Source organism: Agelaius tricolor, unplaced genomic scaffold (genome assembly GCF_023055355.1).
Source record: "Agelaius tricolor isolate 1412-34295 unplaced genomic scaffold, bAgeTri1.0.p SCAF_66, whole genome shotgun sequence".
Classification (NCBI taxonomy): domain Eukaryota; kingdom Metazoa; phylum Chordata; class Aves; order Passeriformes; family Icteridae; genus Agelaius; species Agelaius tricolor.
The window spans coordinates 623,607-643,941 of NW_027269326.1; the positions used below are offsets into that span (position 1 = coordinate 623,607).

Sequence of the window (20,335 nt, forward strand, 5' to 3'; positions counted from 1 at the left end):
CAACAGCTCTGCAGCACCCTGAGGGCTGGGATACCTGCAGGCCACGTTTCTGGAAGCCCTTGGAGCAGGAGGGTGTAGCTGGAGGGGTGGGATGCCCACCCTCCCTGCTGGCTGCTGGAGCTGGGCTGAGCCGTGCAGGCTGCGCTGGCCCGGAGCAGGAGATGGTCTGCAGAGCGGTGCAGAAAGCAAAACAAAACCCACACACCCACACATTCCCACAAGCACACAGGCAGTGAGCAGGCAGGAGGGGATCTGCCGGCAGCCAGAGCCGAGGCTCGAGTTAATTTGGTGGAAAATGAAAACCATTGCGGCGAGCGAGAAGGTTCCTGCCTTTTCTTTTTCCTTCCTCAAAGAAAAACATTAGGTGGGATTTTTACCTTCCCCAGGTTTTGTTCCGTGCAGAAATGTGGCTCTGAAGAGGAGCCTGGTGGTTAAAAGTGTCGCTGCCTGTTTTGTACTTTGCTGCCCGGCCTCCTCCCTGCTGGAAGGTCTCGTGGGCACATGTGTCACCGTGTCCTTGTCCACTTCTGCACGGGGTTGAGGGAGGGAGGTGGCTCCTGTGACATTGCTCAGTGAGTGACAATGAACTCGGCTCCAAGCTTTGCCTGAGAGCCTTGCCTGGGCTGTAAATTAATGCAGGTTTGTTTGCCCCCAGACTGGGGAGCATCTCTGCAGGTCGTGCATTCGGGCAGTGCTGGGGCACAGTGAGGGGCTTGTGGCATCCTTCACCTTCTGGAGATGGGATCTCTGAGCAGGGAACCCCAGCTGCTCAGATTCCAGGTGTGGGACTGACAGACAGGTTCTGGCTGGGGCTGGGCTGGTGCTGTACCTGTCCTGCTCCCCACCAAAGCACCTTGGAATTGTGAACCGTTGTGAGATAAGATTTATGCTGGCTTTCATCTTTCCATCATCTTTCCATCTTTCCTCACCTTTCCAGGACATGAGGATAGTGAAGTCCCAGGAGGACTGGATCCCTGGGATTTGCTCTCCTTGCCTGGCTTTTGCAGCCCTTTGGGCTGCTCCTGTCAGGGGCTTGGCTGTGCCTGTGCTGCCCCACTCTCCTCCTGTGCCTGGGAAGGTAGAGCTTTTCCAAATGCCTCTCTCCCCTTTTCCTGTGCCTATAATTAGCCCTGGCTCCCTGCCACCATATACTGTACGATCCTGGAAAGAGGTCATGGCTTTGCTGAAATTCTTGGGAACAGAGCTGCCTTTGCAGCTGGGAAAGCAGCGCAATTTCCAAGCAGATAAGAAATAGGGCAAATGCAATTCTGTTCCCTGCTGTAATTTATGGGCTCTGGGGATGGCATCCAAGGGCCTCCTCCCTCCCCTGGCTCTCCACGTGCTTGGGAGAGTCTGGGTGGGTGAGGAGGTTCCAGCTGGTTCCCAGCTCTGCTGTCCTGTGCACTTGGTGGTGGATGAGGAGGGTCCTGTCTTCTCCTGGACTGCTGGGTCTGGTTTTCCCCTTCTGCTGGGTCCTGTAGAGGCCTTGCCCAGGACTGGAGAAGGAAACAAACACATTTTTGGGTGTGTGTGTGTGTCCTTTTCAGTTCTAAAACTTCTCATTTTGATGAACTTCCCCAGAATGGAACTTCCTTTGTAGCAGGAAAAGGATCATCTTTTGACCATTTCCAACTGAAATGATTCTGTAATTCTGTGATCCCACAATCTCTTGGCAGGTGAGGAACAGGACTTGGCTTTTCTTCCAAGGAGGGCAAAGCCCACAGAAGCAGAAGGGTCTGCAGCAGCTGGGGAGGGTTTTCCCACCTCCAAATCCTCCTGTGCAAACTGGTGAGAAACTCAAAGTGAAAAGAGTATTCTGAAAAGAGAAAACTCCCCTCTTCAGAAAAGAGAGACAGAAACACAGCAAAATCCCCTGGTCAGAAGTTTCCCAAAGTTTTGCTGTTGTTTCTCTGCCCCTGTACAGTCTTTCTGAGAAAAAACCAGGATAAATCTACCCCAGAAGGACAGGATTGGAGAGCAAGGGCTTGAGTTTCCATTCCAACTGGGACTCCACACGTGCTGTATCCCCCTGGCAGCATCCTGCTGCTGAGCTGATCGTCCCTTTCCAAAGGAGAGATTAGCTAAAAAAATCAGGAGATTAAAAAGCAAAACACTTTCCATTGGTTGTAATTGGCTTCTGGGCCAGTGAGCTGCTTCCCTTCCCTTCCCTTCCCTTCCCTTCCCTTCCCTTCCCTTCCCTTCCCTTCCCTTCCCTTCCCTTCCCTTCCCTTCCCTTCCCTTCCCTTCCCTTCCCTTCCCTTCCCTTCCCTTCCCTTCCCTTCCCTTCCCTTCCCTTCCCTTCCCTTCCCTTCATTTTCCTTTAACCACTGAAGGGTTTTGAGGGGCAGAATCACTGAGGATGCTGAGGTCCATGGTCCCCTTTGACAGCACTACAACTTTTTCTGGTGATTCCAAGACTTGATAAACCCCATTTTTTTTTATTTTTTATTTTTTTAAACTGGGAGCAGCATTTGAAATTTGGAATTTTGCAAGGATCACTGCTTCTGTCAGAGGGAGGTGATGCTTGCACTGGCCACGGAGGTTTTCTTGCTCCACAAGGGGAACACAGGACAGTCTCCTATGGATCCATGCTGCTCGGTTGGCTGATTAACCAAATTAGGCAGAAATCTCATTTTTTCAGTGTAGGTGCCTGTGAACCCCCTTCTGCTCCCCCCTTGCAGTGGTGAACGTGGGGGCTGGTGTAGGAGTTGCTGACGACGGCACCGAATGTGTGTTTCTTGTGTGTTTCTCTGCACCTCGCTGGGGAGAAATATTTTAATCTTTTTTTTTTTCTTTTTTGTTGGTTTTTTTGGAGTTTTTTTTTGTGGTTTTTTTGTGTGTTTTTTTTTTTTTTTTTTAATAGTGGATCTGAAGTTTGGGGAGTAGAGATTTGTCAAGGAAGGACGTGAAAGGGAGCTGGGGCTCGGACTGGGTGATTTGTACCGCCCCGAGGATGATTTTGTCTCTGGCTCAGGTTTTTTCCCTGCTGGGTTTCCAGAGGCAGCTGGGTGGCAAAGCCTTGCTCCAGCAGGATGTGCCACCTGCCTCTCTGGATGCAGCAAACATCCATGCTCAGCCACGAGCCCCTGAGTGTGTGTGTGTGTGTGTGAGGGGTCAGGGTTTGCACACACCCTCCCTGCTCCCCAAGGCCGAGCAGCCCTGGCTCTGGCTCACATCATGGCTGTGCCAGGTGATTTTCCAGCTGCTCTGATGCTGGCACAGCTGGCAGGGGCTGTTGAAAGGTGCTGGAGGGCAGCAGCCCTGCCCAGGGCTGGCTCCACTCTGGACACACCAGAGGGGCTGCAGCACAGCCCAGGATGAAGCGTGAGCCTCCCAGTGCTGGTGTTTGACAGCAGCCCCTCTCCTCCCTCTCCTCCTCATCTTGCCCTTGCAAACAGTTCACAAAAATCTCTCAGCTTCCAGCAAGGCTGCAGGGCTGGGCTGGAATGGAGGACAGCAGCAAGGGGCAGCTGGAGGTTTTTTCTACCCCTACCTTACACGTGCCCACCTCCTCCTTCTGCCTTTGCAGTGCTGCTGGAAGGGATTTTGGGGGCAGCCAGCAGTGGGAAAGCCCTCTGCCAGCCCAGCATGCCAGCCAGTTGCAGCTGAGAGGTGTTTTAGGAGCTGCTACCACCTGTCAGAGCAGGGAGGTGGATGGCCTAGAAGCTCTGGACACGGGTGATCACGTTTGTTTGGTTTCCATGGGGAGAGGCCAGGCTGAGTGACCTCAGGTGATACCCTGAGCACCTGCCCAGGCTGTGGCAATGAAGAATTTCCCCATGGTTGGTGGTTCCTGACTCAGGTGATGGCAGAGCCAAGGCCATGAGGTGCCTGGGCTTTGCTCTTAGTGGTGGTGATCGTCTCCCCCACCTGCCTTGGCCACACCTCACCCCATGGCCCTGGAGTTTGGACCTGTGTGACAGAGCCAGAGCTGGGGCTGAGCTGGCCTGGACACCAGCGAGGCTGGAGACACCCAGAGCCAGGTTCCCAGGGCTGTGTCTGCCTGGGGCAGCTCCCATGGGGTCCTTGGAGACCCTGCCCCGTGCAGGACCCTTCCCAAAGGGGCGGTGAGAGGAGCTGGCACCTTCTTCATGCCAAGGCTTTGCTATTGCTGGGCATGCACAGAGCAGCTCCCATGGGTCCTTGGAGACCCTGCCCTGTGCAGGACCCTTCCCAAAGGGGAGCTGAGAGGAGCTGGCACCTTCTTCATGCCAAGGCTTTGCCTGTGCTGGGCATGCACAGAGCAGCTCCCATGGGTCCTTGGAGACCCTGCCCCATGCAGGATCCTTCCCAAAGGGGAGCTGAGAGGAGCTGGCACCTTCTTCATGCCAAGGCTTTGCCTGTGCTGGGCGTGCACACAGCAGCTCCCATGGGGTCCTTCCTTGGAGACCCTGCCTGTGCAGGATCCTTCCCAAAGGGGAGGTGAGAGGAGCTGGCACCTTCTTGCCAAGGCTTTGCTATTGCTGGGCATGCACACAGCAGCTCCCATGGGGTCCTTGGAGACCCTGCCCATGCAGAATCCTTCCCAAAGGGGAGGTGAGAGGAGCTGGCACCTTCTTCATGCCAAGGCTTTGCCCATGCTGGGCGTGCACAGAGCAGCTCCTGTGCCTTCCCTGAGCTGCTCACTCTGGACACAGCAGCTGCACATCAGAGCCCTGCCTGTGATGAGGCTGTTGGTGCTAATGCTGTGTGCCCAGGTGTGCTGGGATGAGATTGTGGGTAGGGTCCCTTCCAGCATCACCCACCTGCTCCTTGTGCCTCCTGCCCTCTGGGGACAGTGGCTCTGCTTGTCCCACGCTCTGGGTTGGTTTTCCTGCAGCTCTGGTTGTGTAACCCACGGAGGGGCTGGGTTACTCAGTGGCCACAGAGGGTCAGGGATGAAGTTTTGGTGTGTGCAGGTGGCGTTTGCACTCCCCCACGCCTCGGGTGGGGTTTGTGGGGATGAGAGACGTGGATGGCTGCGTGCATGGAGGGCTGCAGAGCAGTGGCAGAGGATCTGTCCCCCCATGGGACACGAGGGAGAGGTGGGAATTGGATCTGTGGCCTCTGGGGAGAGGCAGCAGCAGACAGGAGAGGTTTGCAGGGAGTCTGGGTTGCAAAACACTTGATGGTGCCATCTCTGCTTTACCTCTGCCTTGGAAATGCCAGCAGGAGCTGGAAATGCAGGTCTGGAGCAGCTCTCCCTGCTGCTGTGAGGTCTCCTGCACCCCTGGAGCAGCACTTTCACTGGTGCTCAGGAGAGTGTGTGGGCTGTGAGCAGCGTGGGGGCACCCACAGCCCCTCTCAGCACCTCTGGGATGGCTTTGGGTTGCACATGCACTGTCCCAGGCTGCCATGAAGTTGGATAAAACGAGTTCAGGAGAGTGAGAGGCTTCTCCAGCTGGATCTGGCAGTGGCCTGCTGTACCCAAACCTGGACACGATCCCAGACCTGACACCCAGCACGGAGCCACTCGCTGTCCCCATCAAGGAAGGGGCCAGCGCTCTCAGCCCCCAGGGCTGGTGCCAGCAGGTGGCAATGTGGCCTGAAGTATTGTCACTGTCACCAGGGTGAGGGCAGTGCTGGCTGCTTGGGGTATGGGGCACCCACATCTCGGTGTCCCTGTGCTCTTCTAGGAGCCCCCATGATGTCCTTGGGGGTTCTGGGGTCGCTTTTGGGGTCTTCCTTGTGCTGCTGTGGCTTGCTCAGGGGGAGGAAACTGGGCTTTGGGAGATGCTTGTGTGTCCAGCTCTGTGGTTCACATCCCCTCTCTGTGCCTCAGTTTCCCTGCATTAGGAGGTGCTGCTGCTGCTGGGATCACTCCATGCTGCTCAGTGGGCTGGGATTGCACTGTCCTGCAGCACTGTCAGCCCCTGGATGGGCTCCTGGAGCGGGGAGCCTGCCCAGCTGTGGGTACCTGCACACCCAGGGTGTTCCTGCTCCCGCCAGATGTGCAGGGAGCTGGGTGGCCCAGCTGTGCAGGAGCAGGATGGGCTCTGTGGAAACCCCTGTGCTCTCCAGCTTGCCCGGGTCCCCCAGCAGCCTTTGGTCACTGGTGTGGTGGCGCGTGGCTCTGCCCTGGGCCCCCAGCCCTGCTGCACCTCCGGCCGCCCCCACGGCCACGCAGCTGCAGGTTTCAGTTCTGCATCTCTGCTGCCCAAGGGGAACTCAGCCAGCCAGAGCGAAACTCGGTGGCTCCAACGGTTGCACTTGTGCCACCACCCCCCCCTCGACGCCCCCTCATGTCCCCGTGGTCCTTGCAGGGCCAGCAGCCGCTGTTGCAACACTTGCAGTGACAGCTGTGCTGCTCCGACCTTGCCTGGAGCCTGGAGAGCAGCCCCGGCTCCCCTGCCCAAAGCCAGGGCTGTGTTTGGTGCCAGGCAGGGTGACCTGGTGGAGCAGGGGGTGAGCCCCAACAATTCCTACCCTGCCTGGATCTGGGGTTTGGAGGAGCAGGGGAGTGAACCCCAGCAATTCCTACTGCTTTGATCTGGGGTGCCTTCATGGAATCCATCTGTGGGGTTTGGAGGAGCAGGGGGTGAACCCCTTCATGCCATCCCTCCATGGGGTTTGGAGGAGCAGGGGGGTGAACCCCAACAATTCCTACTGCTTTGATCTGGGGTGCCTTCATGCCATCCTTCTGTGGGGTTTGGAGGAGCAGGGGGTGAACCCCAACAATTCTGCCTTGATCTGGGGTGCCTTCATGCCATCCATCTGTGGGGTTTGGAGGGGTGTGAACCCCAATAATTCCTACCCTGCCTGTATCTGGGGTGCCTTCATGGAATCCCTCTGTGGGGTTTGGAGGAGCAGGATGTGAACCCCAACAATTCTGCCTGGATCTGGGGTGCCTTCATGGAATCCCTCCATGGGGTTTGGAGGAGCAGGGTGTGAGCCCCAACAATTCTGTCTGGATCTGGGGTGCCTTCATGGAATCCATCTGTGGGGTTTGGAGGAGCAGGGTGTGAGCCCCAACAATTCCTACCCTGCCTGGATCTGGGGTGCCTTCATGGAATCCCTCTGTGGGGTTTGGAGGAGCAGGATGTGAACCCCAACAATTCTGCCTGGATCTGGGGTGCCTTCATGGCATCCCTCCATGGGGTTTGGAGGAGCAAGGGGTGAACCCTAACAATTCCTACCCTGCCTGGATCTGGGGTTTGGAGGAGCAGGGGGGTGAACCCAAGCAATTCCTACTGCTTTGATCTGGGGTGCCTTGATGCCATCCCTCAGTGGGCTTTGGAGGAGCTCAGTGCAGGTGCCATGCTCTGCATGTGCCCCTGGCACAGCTGGCTGGTGCCATCGTTCTTGGGCACTGCTCACCTCTGCCCTGCCATGCTGGGCACCTCCATGCCACTGGAGATGGATTTCCTCCTCCTGTCCCCCTTTCCACAGCCCCTGGGGCTGTGCTGCTGGGATTCTGGCACCACTGGATGGCTGGGAGCTGGGGCTCCTTGCTGTGTTTAAGTGCCAGCCTGTCCTGCCTGATGCCCCTGCTTGGAGTGAGATCTCTCCCAGTTTGTTCCTTCACACCTCGTGGTGTCAAGCCAGAGGAAACCCAACTGGAAAAGGCTCAACAAGGTCTAATTAAACCTTGGAGATATTGGCTGGTGCAAACTGAAGGCTGGGCCATGGCTGAGATGCTTTGGTTTCATGAACTGGGGAAATGGAGAAAAATGGAGAAAGTCCTTTTCCTTCTTTTTTCTTCTTTTTTCTTTCTTTTTTATTTTTAATTTTATTTTGTCTGCTCCTTGCTGCTGTTGGGACTCCCTGAGACTGACATGGCTCAGCTCTGGGAAATGGGGTCTGGGGTCTCCCTGGTTTGGGGTGGGAGTCCATGAGCACCTGGCAGAGGAGCAGTGGGCTGGGTTGGGAGCCCGAGGTGGGGAAGTTTGGGTTTGGCATCCAAATGTTTGCAGCCCCGAGCCCGTTGCTAGAGGAAACACGAGAAAAGGGGAAGGAGAGATTGCGGTCAGGGCTCTTCCCCTCCAAAATCTGCGCCTCCCTCTTGGCCCCTCCAGCCCCAGAGCTCCTTCTTCTGCCCATCCATCCCCCCTGGGCTTTCCAGATGTGTGCTTGGAGGTCCCCATGGCAGTGGCCATGGTTCTTTATTTCTGGGTATTTTATGTATGTGTGGTGTAGGCAGGGGTTGTATGTGTTTGGGGTTTATATGCATGGGAATAAATTTGTATTTGGGGCTTTATCTATACATGTGGGAATATATATAAAATATATAATAAATAAAAATATAATAGATATATTATAATAATATATATAATAAATACATAATAAAAATATATATAAATATATATAATATATAAATATATATTATATATATAAATATATAAAAATATATATAAATATATAAATATATATAAAAATATATATAAAAAAGAAAAATATGAAAAAAATATATTATATATATATATATATATATATATATAAAATATATATGTGTATGGATAAACCCCCAAATTTATATATATACAAATAATACAAAATATACAAAAAATATACAAATATATAAATAATACAAATTTATATATATATATACATATATATTTGGTGGGTTACATATATGGGAATAGGTGTATTTTGAGAGGGCTATGTGTATGGGAATATATATATTTTCTGGAGTTATATATGTGGGAATATATATGTGTTTGAGGGTGCAAGCAAAGACTGGCTGTGGCACAGGGGCTGCTGAGCATCAGCTGAGCAGATATCCAGGGAAGTCACCAAATCCTGCACATCCTCCAGGATCTTTATGGGCAGGTTGGAGCAGCTCCCTGCTGCCTTTGCGTGGCAGGTTGTGCCAGCCTGACTGCATCAGTTCAAAATGGGGATCCCAGGAGGTTCCCCTGGTTCTCCTGCCCTCAGGAATTTTGGTTTGTTACTTGGTGAAACCAAAGCTTTGGTTTTCAAATAAGAACAGTGTTAGCACTTCAGCATTTCTGCCCCAAAGCTGGCCATAAAGATTGTCTTGTCTTTACCCCTTTCTCTCCCCTTCTTTTCTCACTCAGAAACAGGAATTCACTTGCCTTTGCCACCTCCATCCCTACCTTATGTGGGTTTTTTTTTTTCCCTCAGCTTATAAAATAACAGCATTTTGAAAACACAATACTTTCCCCCTTCCCTGGGCAGCATTGCTCTGTTTATGAGGAGAAGGCTTGCAAAGCACGTGTGTGGTGGGGTGAGCCCTGGCCAGTGGCCTGACCCAGCCCCAGCCCCTCAGCAGGGCCTGCTGTCACTGTGCAGGTCGAATGGTCACCTTTTGAAATGCTCCAGAGCTGCTGGGAGCACTGCCAGGATTTTTGCCTCGCTTGGCAGGGCAAAGGACAAGCATGGACAGGCAAGGGAGCTGGCAGTGCCACTGAGCGGGGGCTTTGCTCCTTTGTACCAGCTCAGAATGTTGCAAAATGGGGACTTGGGGGTTCACTGGGGTTTGCTGGTGCTGGAAGTCCCACCAAAAGTCCAAAGGGCAGCGGATTCTGCAGCTTGGGGCGTGAAGCAGCTCTGGAGGTGCTGGGTCTCAGGACCATCACCCCACGGGTGCTGTTCATCCCTGTCTCGGGTGACACGGCGCTGCAGCCCTGCAATGTCAGAGTTATCTGCAGGCTGAACACCCCAAAACCAATCCTGCTCCCCCTGGAGTTCCCCACCTTGGCCCTACAAGGGCAGCTCATCTGCCAGATCGGGTCAGCAAAGGCACTGCTGTTATTTGTCACCATCTGGGCACTGTGGCACGGCCGAGGGCTGGGTGGGGTCAGTTGTTGTCCAAAGTCATTGTCCTGGAGGGCTCTGGGAGCCAGATGTGGCTGCTGCCCACCACCAGCTGTGGGCAGTTCTGTCAGTGCAAGAGTCTGTGAGTGGTGACTGTGTGGCTGTGCTGGCTGTCCCATGGCACCATGAGCATCCTGGACGTTCCTGGTGTGTCCAGCAGCATCTCCCACTGAGACAAAACAACTCTGTGTACAGACATCTGAGGTCTAGGCTGGCCACATGTCCCCCACTGCATCCTAGTGGGCTGTGGAGCTGACCCCAGTCCCCCCACAGCAGAGCCAGCCTTGGCCACATCCTCCACTCAGCCTGGCCTGTGGTCCCTGGTCCCCACGTGGCTCTGCCACCAGCCCTGCAGGGCTCTGCAGTGCTGAGACCAGAGAGAACTGGTCAGACACTGAGAGGAGGTTTAGGAGCCTGTGGTCCCCAGTCCCCACATGGCTCTGCAGTGCTGAGACCAGTGGGAGCTGCTCAGACACCAAGAGGGGGTTTAGGAGCTGTGGTCCCCAGTCCCCACGTGGCTCTGCCACGATCCATGCAGGGCTCTGCAGTGCTGAGACCAGTGGGAGCTGGTCAGACACTGAGAGGAGGTTTAGGAGCCTCTGGTCCCTAGTCCCCACATGGCTCTGCAGTGCTGAGACCAAAGAGAACTGCTCAGACACCAAGAGGAGGTTTAGGAGCCTGTGGTCCCCGGTCCCCACATGGCTCTGCAGTGCTGAGACCAGTGGGAGCTGCTGGGCCAGTGAGAGGAGGTTCAGGAGCCCTCTGAGAGACCCTTGGCATTGAACAGCACTTCCCTCGTCCTGGCTGGCAGCGTGGCACTCGCAGGGTGGTGCTTCTTCTGTGGCTGTCCCTGTCCCCAAGTGGTCAGTCATTCTGCAGGACACTGTTGGATTCAGAGAAATAAAGGAGTGGTCCTGAGGGGGGGTGGCAGCTTGGTCTGGGCTTAATGGGACAAGGAGCCCCCCATCCTTGTCCCTGCCGCTCCCCGCTGTGGAGGACAGGCCCGTCTGTCTGTCCTGATGAGGGGATCCCTGTCCCTGGTGCATTTGCAGGACTCCAGCCCGAGTTCTGCGAGGTTTGAGGCTGGAGAGCAGCTCACACCTCGGGGCTGTCCCCTGTGCTTGGCTCCTGCAGCGGGAGGAAGGGGCAGCCCCGGCCGGAGCCGCTCCTGGCTCCAGCTTTGTTCAGGGGGAATTTTGTAATGGCAGGAAATGAGCTGGCTGTGGGAGGGGAGGAGGCCGGGGGAGGAAGGCTGGTTTGTGGTTGGAGCGGAGGATGAGGACGCCGGAAAGCTGAGCACAATTCCTCGCTCTGGTGCAGGTGCTGGGGGTGAGGCTGCAGCTCGGGAGCTCTGTGCCTCAGTTTCCCTTTTGTTCAGCACCGTTCTGTGACGGTGCTCACAGGGGTCTCAGGTTGAGGGAAGAGATGAGGATCTGACTCCATGTTTCAGAAGGTTTGATTTATTATTTTATTATATATATTATATTAAAACTATACTAAAAGAATAGAAGAAAGGATTTCATCAGAAGGCTGGCTAAGAATAGAATAGCAAAGAGTGATAACAAAGGCTCTGTCTCGGACTCTCTGTCCGAGCCAGCTGGGCTGTGATTGTCCATTAATTAGAAACATCTAACATGGGCCAATCCCAGATCCACCTGTTGCATTCCACAGCAGCAGATAACCATTGTTTACATTTTGTTCCTGAGGCCTCTCAGCTTCTCAGGAGGAACAATCCTAAGGAAAGGATTTTTGATAAAAGATGCCTGTGACCCTGTTCCCTTCATGGGAGTGTGCTGTGGTGGGCTCTGCACAAGTGCCAGATGCTTGTGACCACCAGTAGATGACCAGCACAAGGCCAGCTGAGGCTTTGCCCCATGGGTCTCCTCCCATCTCCCAGTGTGAGTGGGATGAGTTTTAGGAGCTGTGTTTCCCTCTGGGCCATGGCAGATTCTCCTTGGGCCAAGCACATGTGCTGCATGCATTCCCTGGGACAGTGTCTGAGCAAGCTGGTCAGTGCTTGTTCTTGTGGGATGTGCATGAGAATCTTCCCAGAAAACACAAAGTTCACCTCAGCCTTGAGCAATTCTCTGCTGGCCACGCTGTCGGTCTGGGCCACATCCCTCATGAATGTTAACTTTTGGTTCATGATTTGTTTAATTCCTGAACTCTTTTTAATTTCTTTCTCTCTGGTCACACCGAGGTGCTTCCCACATTGCACAGCCCCAGGGCTCTTGATTTCCTGGATCCCTGCAGGTGCCTGGCCAGGTCCCACCCAGCCTGCATGGCCCTTGCAGCGATGCTGAGGATCAGGGCAGTGCAGGAGGGGACCCATCAGCCAGGAGTGCAGGGGATACTGGGCTCCCCTCGCTGTTCCCTCCATCTGTGCTTGGATGGGACACACGGGGAGTCCTGTCCTTGCCTCTGTCCCCACCTCTGTCCCCTCACACTGACAGCTCCTTGCTTTGTCTTTGCAGTTGGATTGAGGAGCGGTGGCTGCAGCTCATCCCTGCCAAGAGCAGAAGATGCAGGAGGCTGCATAGCAGGTATGGGGAGTATCCCAAACTCTGGCTTCCTGCCTTCCCTTTGGGTTTGCTTGGCCCTGTGTGTCTCCCCTGCTGCAGGCTGGGAGCTGCAGAGGGTTCCCACAGAGACCCCCTCAAGGGTCTCAGGCTCCCACAGTGGTGCCAGCCAGACCCTGCAGCCCTGCTCCAGTGAGGGCTGGTGCAGGAGGGGCACAGGGAACACCTTCCTGCACTGTGCACCCCTCACCTGCTCTGCCCATGGGGGTCCTGGTGGCTGCCACTGCTGTTCCCCAGTGCCCATCCTGCCCTTCACTTCCCCAGCTGGCACAGCTCTGATGGCTCCCAGCCGTAGCCACAGCACTGATTTGGGGTTCTCTGGGTGTTTTGCAACACAGCCCTGTGGATCAGTGCAAGGGAGGGTTTTCCTGCCCTGTTTTCTCCCGGTGTGGACAAGACTTGTGGCCAAACCTGCTGTTATTTTGTCCCTTGCATTCCTCTAAAATAAGGTGCTGCTGGGAGAGGGCCTCATGTCCAGGGTTTCTTCCTTTTCAACCTTCTTGGCCTGTTTATTGCTCTTACAGTAAATGTTTGTGTCTCCTGTGTCTGCAGTGAGGTTGTGGTACAGACACCACTGCGGGCTGCTTTATGAGGGCTCTATGGTTTCATGAAATGCATCTTCTGTACCTGAGAGTGAAATCAATAAAAGGAAAGATTTTTTTAAAATAATATGCCCCTAGCTCCTGAACGGAGAGGGCTCTGTCACGACTGCTTAGTGAGCAGTTTTGTGGGGTTGTGATGACTTTTAGTGCTGGAGAAGGGGGCAGGTAATTTATTTGGAGGCCTGGTGATGGGAGCTGGGGGCAGCATCACTGCATCCTCTGCAAGGTCAGCACCAAGGGCTTCATCTGCTGATAGAAACCAAGAGCAGCTCCCCAGGCTGGGTCAGGGGGTGCAGCAGCAGGGCCCTGCTGTGTCTCAGCGGTGCTTGGTGTGTGCCAGTGATGGGCCAAGGCACAGGAAGGTTTGAGGGCTTAGCTGGGTCTGTCTGAGTGCTCTGAGAGTGTTCTGGGGGCTGCTGTGGGACCAGCTCTGATCCACTCCCCTGGGCACAAATGAATACTACCTCAAGGGCACGTGTTCTGGTGTGGTGAGTGATTACTTGGAGTGTTGGGGCAGTGGGTCTGTCTGCTGTGGGGTGTGCATGGAGGGCAGCACCCTCCCTGGCTCCCAAACACCCAGGGACAGGGCACATTCCGTGCCCCAGCCCGGATGCAGGTGGGCGGTGGCAGGATCTCTGTCACTGCCTTCTCCCCCTCATCACTGCCCAGCTCTGACCAGTGACAACAGCTCCTTGTTCTCTAGTTTCACACAAATTCTTGGGTTTGGGGTTGGCAGTGTCCTCCCTCAAAGCCCTCGTATTGCCAGCACAGAGTTTTGAGCGAGGAGGAGCAGTTTAGGGATGGCTGCGACTGCAGAACTGCTCGCTCCAAGCAGCAGCGCTCAGCAAGTGGTGCGCTCAGGGAGGAGGATTTGGAAAAGCATCTCTGGGGACTGCTTTAAGACTTGTCCCCTTGGCTGTGCAAGTGACAGGAGCTGAGCAATTAGAGGAGCAGTATCGACCCAGCCTCGGGAGCTGTGACAGCCGGCACCGGGCGATTGAATCCCGGTGAAGCCACGTCCTGGACGTGCAGCATCACTGCCTGCCATCAATAGGCATTTGTCTGAGGCCAGCCCCGTCTGAGGCCAACCAGGCAAACCTTCTTCTGTGGCAGAAGACTCTTCAAGGGCCTGTGACCTTAATTGAATCCATTCTTTCATGTCCTGAAGACGGTGGCATGGTCTTGCTGCAGCCACGCTCGGTAAATGACGCGTCCAGCCCTGCATGTGGGGATGTGCCACCCTGTGAGATTTTGCATCCTGAGGCTGATTTCCAGCTCTTGGGTTCACCAGGTCTGTTCCTCTGCTCTCTGAGCCCTTGCCTATGTTCTCTATGGCAGCTGGAGTTCGCAACTCCCAGGCTCCCACTGTCCTGGAGGTGTGAGTGTGCCACCACACCTGGCACCTGGCTCCAGGGAGAGCTTGTAAAATCCAGCCAGTGGGCACAATGAAACCAAATCCCCACTCTTGACCCTTTGGGATATGGAATACTGAATTTGGCGAGGCAGTGGCTCCTGCTGTGTTTGCCGCAGCTGAAATGTGGCTGAGCTGTTGGAGGTCACCTTTCCAGTCCCCGTGGAGCCGGGTGGCCTTCTCTGGTCACGGCACTGCCCTGCGCTTTGGGTTCTGAGCTCATCCGCTATTTTGCCACTGGCGGGCGGGAGAGGGGGGAAAAAAAAAAAAAACCCCGTGTCTTCAAAGCCCTTTTCCCTTGGGGAAAAGCCAGCTTGGTCAGAAACGTCGGCGCAGAAATGTCATCTGACCCAGCAGCTGGCTCACGCCTCCCGGGGGTCCTGCGGCGTCCGCTCGCCACGGGCCTGCCCCGGCTTTGGGCTGCCGGAGGAAACGAGCCCGGCCGCTGCTTTTGGCAAGCTCCGGCCGCTCCCTTCCCCCCTGCACGCTCCACCACCCCCTCCTGCTGCCTCCGCATCTGCCTGTGCCCTTCAGAGCGCGGCGCCGGGGGTGCCGGGGCTCGGGGCCGGGGCAGCGCTCGGGGATGGCGGCTCCGGCCGGCGCTTCCTCCCGGCCCTCAGCGCGCAGCAGCCGCGGAGAAGGACGCAGCCACCCTGTCTCCTGTAAGTACCTCTCACTCTTTCCACTGGAGAGTTAAAATTAGCAACTTCTTTTTTTATAAGGCAGGCGTCGCTTTAAAGCTCGCCAGCCCAACTGGGTTTTCTTTTATTACCCCCCCCCGCCCGCCTCCTTTTCTCTTGATTTTTTTTTTTATTTTATTATTTTGTTGTTATTGTTCAACGCGTGCGTGCACTTTTCTCCCTTTTTATTTCTTTTTTTTTTTTTCCTCTTTTTTTTTTTCCCCCCCCTTCTTTTCGTTCCTTCCTATTTTAAACACGGGTGACGCTGCAGTGTCGGTGCGGAGTTTGGAGCCAAATAAACAGCTCGGCACTCACTCCCCCACCCCGATCGCCTTACAGAGCCCGGGGCCGGAGCCCAGCGCCGAATTTAGACTCTTATCTATTGTCAGCCTCCACGGTCGGCGCTGCTCTGCCAGGGAGGGGTTGCCCCGGACCCCCTTGTTGCTCCTGACACAAATTCTCGCTGTGAGTTGTTGTTTTTCCCTCTCCTTTGTGTTCGTGCTAAAGCACAGAAGTGCCCTTAAATCAGGAATCAGGACCCGTTGCTTTTTTTTTTTTTGTTTTGTTTTGTTTTGTTTATTCCAGGGCTGGCTGAGCAGGGAGGGAGAGAGGGGGAAACTGAGGCACAGAGGTGAGCACGGCTCCCTCATGGGGGGAGTGGGCGAGCTGGGATTTCCTCTTTCAGGAATCAAAACAAACATAGACCAGGAAGGAAGAGGCAGCAGGAACGGGCTCAGACGCAGGACCAGTGCTTGTCCCGGGGGATAAATCCCTTTGCAAAGCCCGTGCCCCCTGCCCAGGGCCGGTTCGGGCCCGGAGGTGCCGGGGCTCCGCCGGGAGCTCTGCCGGGCCGGGCCGGGGCCAGCAGCTGGAAGTGTCCGTCCCAGCCCGGATCTGCGAAAGCAAACAGGAAGGCGAATGGGGAGCAGCCGCTGTGTTTACTCAGAGGTTATTTATTGTGGTTCCTCAGAGGTTGGTGCTGGGGACTTTAACACCTTCCTGCTTTGCTGCTGGGTCCTTTCGGCCAGGGCTGGATGCCCGGCAGGAGCCGCGGGCGCATCGGAGGTGAGCCAGGTGCCAGGCGCTGGTGTCAGGCCAGGTGTCACACTGGGGCTCTCTGTCCAGCTCCTTCTCCTCCCCTGACAGTTTCCTGAATGTTTGTTTTGCTCTAGAGCCCAGCCTGGCTGGGTTAAATGTGGTGGGGATGGATGTGGTGGGGCTGGGACTAGGGCTCATCCTAGAAAAATCTTTTTCCTTTTGATTTTTTCAGGGTTTTTGTGCTGTTGCTGCTTTGGGATAACTGTTAATAATGCTGATAATGTTCATATCCATGTCTGTGAAAATGAAGGCGCAGAGCCTGTAGGAAGGGCATCTTTCAGAAGTGTTTTTAGTGTTTCCCTCCCAAGAGGGAGGGAGGGAGAAGTGTTTCCCTTCCCAGGCATATGCTGCTCTAGCTCTGATGCTCATGGGTCAGGCTGGAGGATGAACTTTGGCTGTGCTTTGGGTTAAGCCCTGCCCTTTAGCATTGCTGGGTGGCTGAGGTGGGTTCTCCCCTCTGCTTGCCTTGGAGGGACGTGTCACAGGGTTGGTCTCCTTTGTTGGGGAACCACTACAGGGTCCCGAGGTTTCTGCTTTTGGAACTGAGGGCTGCCCTCAGTGCTGCCCTAGGCAACAGCAGCTGCAGAGCCCTTTCCTCCTCTTCCTCCTCTTTTGGGCAAACAACCCATTTGGGCAACTCTTCATTGATAGATTTTTACATCCCCATCCTTCAGCAAAACTTGTGATCGAAATATTTTCATTTCTTTCTACAAACTCATGCCTTACTTTTTCTCATCCCATCTTGGCATGGGGAGTATTGACAAAAACCTGTGGTATTTGATTTTCTTTCCCAATATTTTCCCTTTTCCAAGAGGAATTGTGGCTGGTGTTCATCCATGGCATTCCTGCACTCACAATGGCTCTTACCTGCCCTCGGGGTCCATCCCCTGTGTGCTCCAGGAGCATCCCAGTGGCTTTTCTGCCATCCCTCTGACAATGTGGCTGAGAGCCATGACAAGCCCTTGGCCTGGGCTATGGCCATGTGCCAGTGATTCTCCAGCACAGATTTTGCCAGACCCAGGGTGTGATAGTGCTTCTGGAAGGTGCCAAACGTTGGCATTTCCCATTGCTCTCCTGAGCGTCACCTCCATGCTCTGCTGGGATGTCCTTGTGGGCAATATCCACATCCCCAGGGCTGGCCACAATCATCATCCCTCTGGCACGTGCCTTTTGAAGAGAAGGGTTCAGCTGCTTGGGGACCTAAATCCCCCTTTCTGAAACGCAGAATTTGGCCTTCAAAAATCCCCTTTTGAGACAGGACGCTGTTCCTGGAGGAGGATGTGTGCTGGGATGGGCTCTGGGTGAATCTGTCTCAGTGGGAAGCATCATCCAGCTCTGTGGGGGCTGCTGTGGGGTCAGCAGAGCTCATGGCTGTGGCCTGGGCGGTGCTGGGGAGCAGCAGGACAGGATTTGTGTGCCTGGGACAAGAATGTGTGTCCTGTGAGCGAGCAGCAACAGCTGAGAGCCAGCTGTCCTGCTGGATTTGAGCTGCCTGATGAGCCTGGGGCCGGATCCTCACCCCTCTGGCTCAGGATGCACGTGGGTTCAGGCTGTGCCTGAGCTGGGCTCGGCTCCCAGCTGATGGCAGAGCCTTTGGGGCACAGGGGGCATCCCTGTGTCGTGCTGGGGATGAGGGACCTTGAGTTTGTGTCTCTGCACCCTGGGATGCTCCAGTGGTGCCCTGCTTGAGCTCTGGACAGCAGAGTGCTGCTGGTGGCTGGTTTATTTATGGGCTGGGTTGCAGACGCTGTGTTTTCAAGGCAGCACAGGAGAAGAGGAAGTTAAACCAGTCTTTGCCATGTGGCATCTTGTCCCAGTTCCTCCTGTTTGCTCAGAGCCAGTTGGGTTGGGGTTCAGTGGCAGCCAGACCATGGGCTGTGCCTCCTGGTGGGCTTTGGTGGCTCCTCCTCACACAGCTTCCCATGCTCAGGGCCTTGATCTCTGGTTTTGGTGCTTTTACATCCCCAGTGCGAGGTTTGGGCCTTGGTTTCATTTATTACATGGAATAACAGTGTCTGGTGGTGAACTTCCAGCTGGAGTTTGGCTCTGAGCAGAGTCTGGGGCTGTGGACCACAGTGGCTTTTGGGGAATGTGCAAAGATGGGTGGGCCTGTCACCTCTGAGAAAGGCAGATGGCCAGGATGCCAATTTTTGTGGCTCTGTTTCCAGGCTGGAAGCGCCAGGGGCAGGTTGGAGCTGTGCTGGGGGAGTGTGAGCCCTGGGATGGAGGCAGGAGCGTGGTCCTGCCTGGGCCTCTTGGTGTTGGCCACATCTTTTCCATCCATGTCTCCTTCTGGTGAGCTCTGCTGTGGCATCACCCTCACAGTAATTAGCATTGCCATATCAGTGCCAAATTAAGATCTTTTGCTTCTTCTCCTTCTGGTGACCACCATCACCTTCCCAGCATTGGGGGGCTCCTGATTTCACCAGCTCCTTTGCACCCCAAATGAATTCTGGACCCTGCAGCCCCTGGGGGAACCTGGTGCTTCCTCCCCAGGAGCTCAAGACATGGAAACCCTGATGGAGAATGCCTGGGACAATGCAGGAGCAACATCTGCATTGCCTGCTTGGGCCCTGACAGAAGTGATGGCTGCCTTGGGCATGGATGCAGTCAGCAGTCAGTTTATGCAAATTAAATCAAATCAGCAGCCTTTGGACACCATGGCTGCTCCTCAGCAGTGCTTGGGGGTGCAAATCCAACAAAGAAATGGTTGTGGGAGGTGGGTTTGAAAGGTCTTGGTGGCCTTTGGGAGCGGCACTGCTGAGGTGGTGCTCTGGGAGGGAGGATTGTGCTGCAGGGCTGAGTTCTGGGCTGGCACTGGGGCTCTGGGCAGCCCTGGCTCCCAGGCTGAGCCCACCCTGGGCTTTGGAGGGTCTGCAAAGCTGCTCTGGCTGGGGATGGGGCACAGAGGGACTGAACATTTGTCAGGGCTGGGGATGGAGATGAGCTGGAGATGAGGCTGGGAGAGCTGGAACTGTTGGAAGGCTCCAGGGAGACCTTAGAGCCCCTTCTATCACCTAAAGGGGCTTCAGGAGAGCTGGAGAGGGGCTTTGGACCTGGCTGGGGAGGGATGAGGGCCTGGAACAACAGGACAAAGGGGAAATGGCTTCCCACTGCCAGCAGGCAGGGTTAGGTGGGATATTGAGAGGAAATTCTTGCCTGTGATGGTGCTGAGGCCCTGGCACAGGTGCCCAGAGAAGCTGTGGCTGCCCCATCCTTGGCAGTGCCCAAGGCCAGGTTGGATGGGGCTCAGAGCAGCCTGGGATAGAGGTTGGAATGAGTTTTAAGTTTCCTCCCAACCCAAACCATTCTGGGATTTCATGATTTGTGCCCACAGCGCCCTTGGGCAGAGAGCAGGAGGATGTGCCAGGCTGGTGCTGAGGGCATTGCCCAGTCCCCATCCCAGTGACACAGGAGGGAAGGGCAGAGTTCCCCTGGGACAGTTTCACTGCCTGTGGGGCTGTTGTGGGTTTCCATTGCTCTCTGGATAGCCTGGAGCAGCAGTTGGGTCTGATGGGATTTCCCCTGGGTAAAACCCACCAGGAGGAGACACAGTTGTCCCCTGTGCTGTTGGGAGGAAATCCCTTCATGCAGAGCCCCCAAATTGCCAGCAGGGAGGGATTTGCTTTGCCCTGATGCTGCTGAGCTGCCCCAGTGGGTCCCAGTGCTGAGATCCTGCCTTGTGCTGGAGCTGGAGGCAGTGATTGTCCCCCTTGGGCGCCTTGTGTGACAAATCCTCAACGTCCTTGGTGAGCACTGAGGTGATGCTGCACGGGTGCACCCTCAGGAAGGGGGTGCTGAGGAGGATGGAGGCAATGTTGGGGTGATACTGGGGTTCATTGGGAGAGGAAACCCCTCAGAGTGAAACATTTCAGCTCCTCCTGGGCTCACATCCCCCCATGTCCTTGGTGACCACCGAGGTGATGCTGCACTGGGCTATGGGTGCACCCTCAGGAAGGGGGTGCTGAGGAGGATGGAGGCAGTGTTGGGGGGATATTGAGGATCATTGGGAGAGGAAACCCCTCAGAGTGAAACATTTCAGCTCCTCCTGGGCTCACATCCCCCCATGCCCTTGGTGACCACCGAGGTGATGCTGCACTGGTGCACCCTCAGGAAGGGGGTGCTGAGGAGGATGGAGGCAATGTTGGGGTGATACTGGGGTTCATTGGGAGAGGAGAACCCTCAAAGCTGAACATTTCAGCTTCTCCT

At 55.2% G+C, this 20,335-nt stretch overlaps 1 protein-coding gene across 50 annotated transcripts in view; it reads left to right on the top strand.

Annotated features, from left to right (window-relative positions):
* MEF2D (myocyte enhancer factor 2D) overlaps window positions 1-20,335 on the top strand; it is a 107,437-nt gene that overhangs the window by 14,058 nt on the left and 73,044 nt on the right. For all 50 annotated transcript variants that reach the window (XM_071417050.1, XM_071417053.1, XM_071417051.1 and 47 more), the window contains exon 2: window positions 12,231-12,299. The gene's annotated coding sequence lies outside the window, so the exon portion shown is untranslated. The remainder of the gene's footprint in view (window positions 1-12,230; window positions 12,300-20,335) is intronic.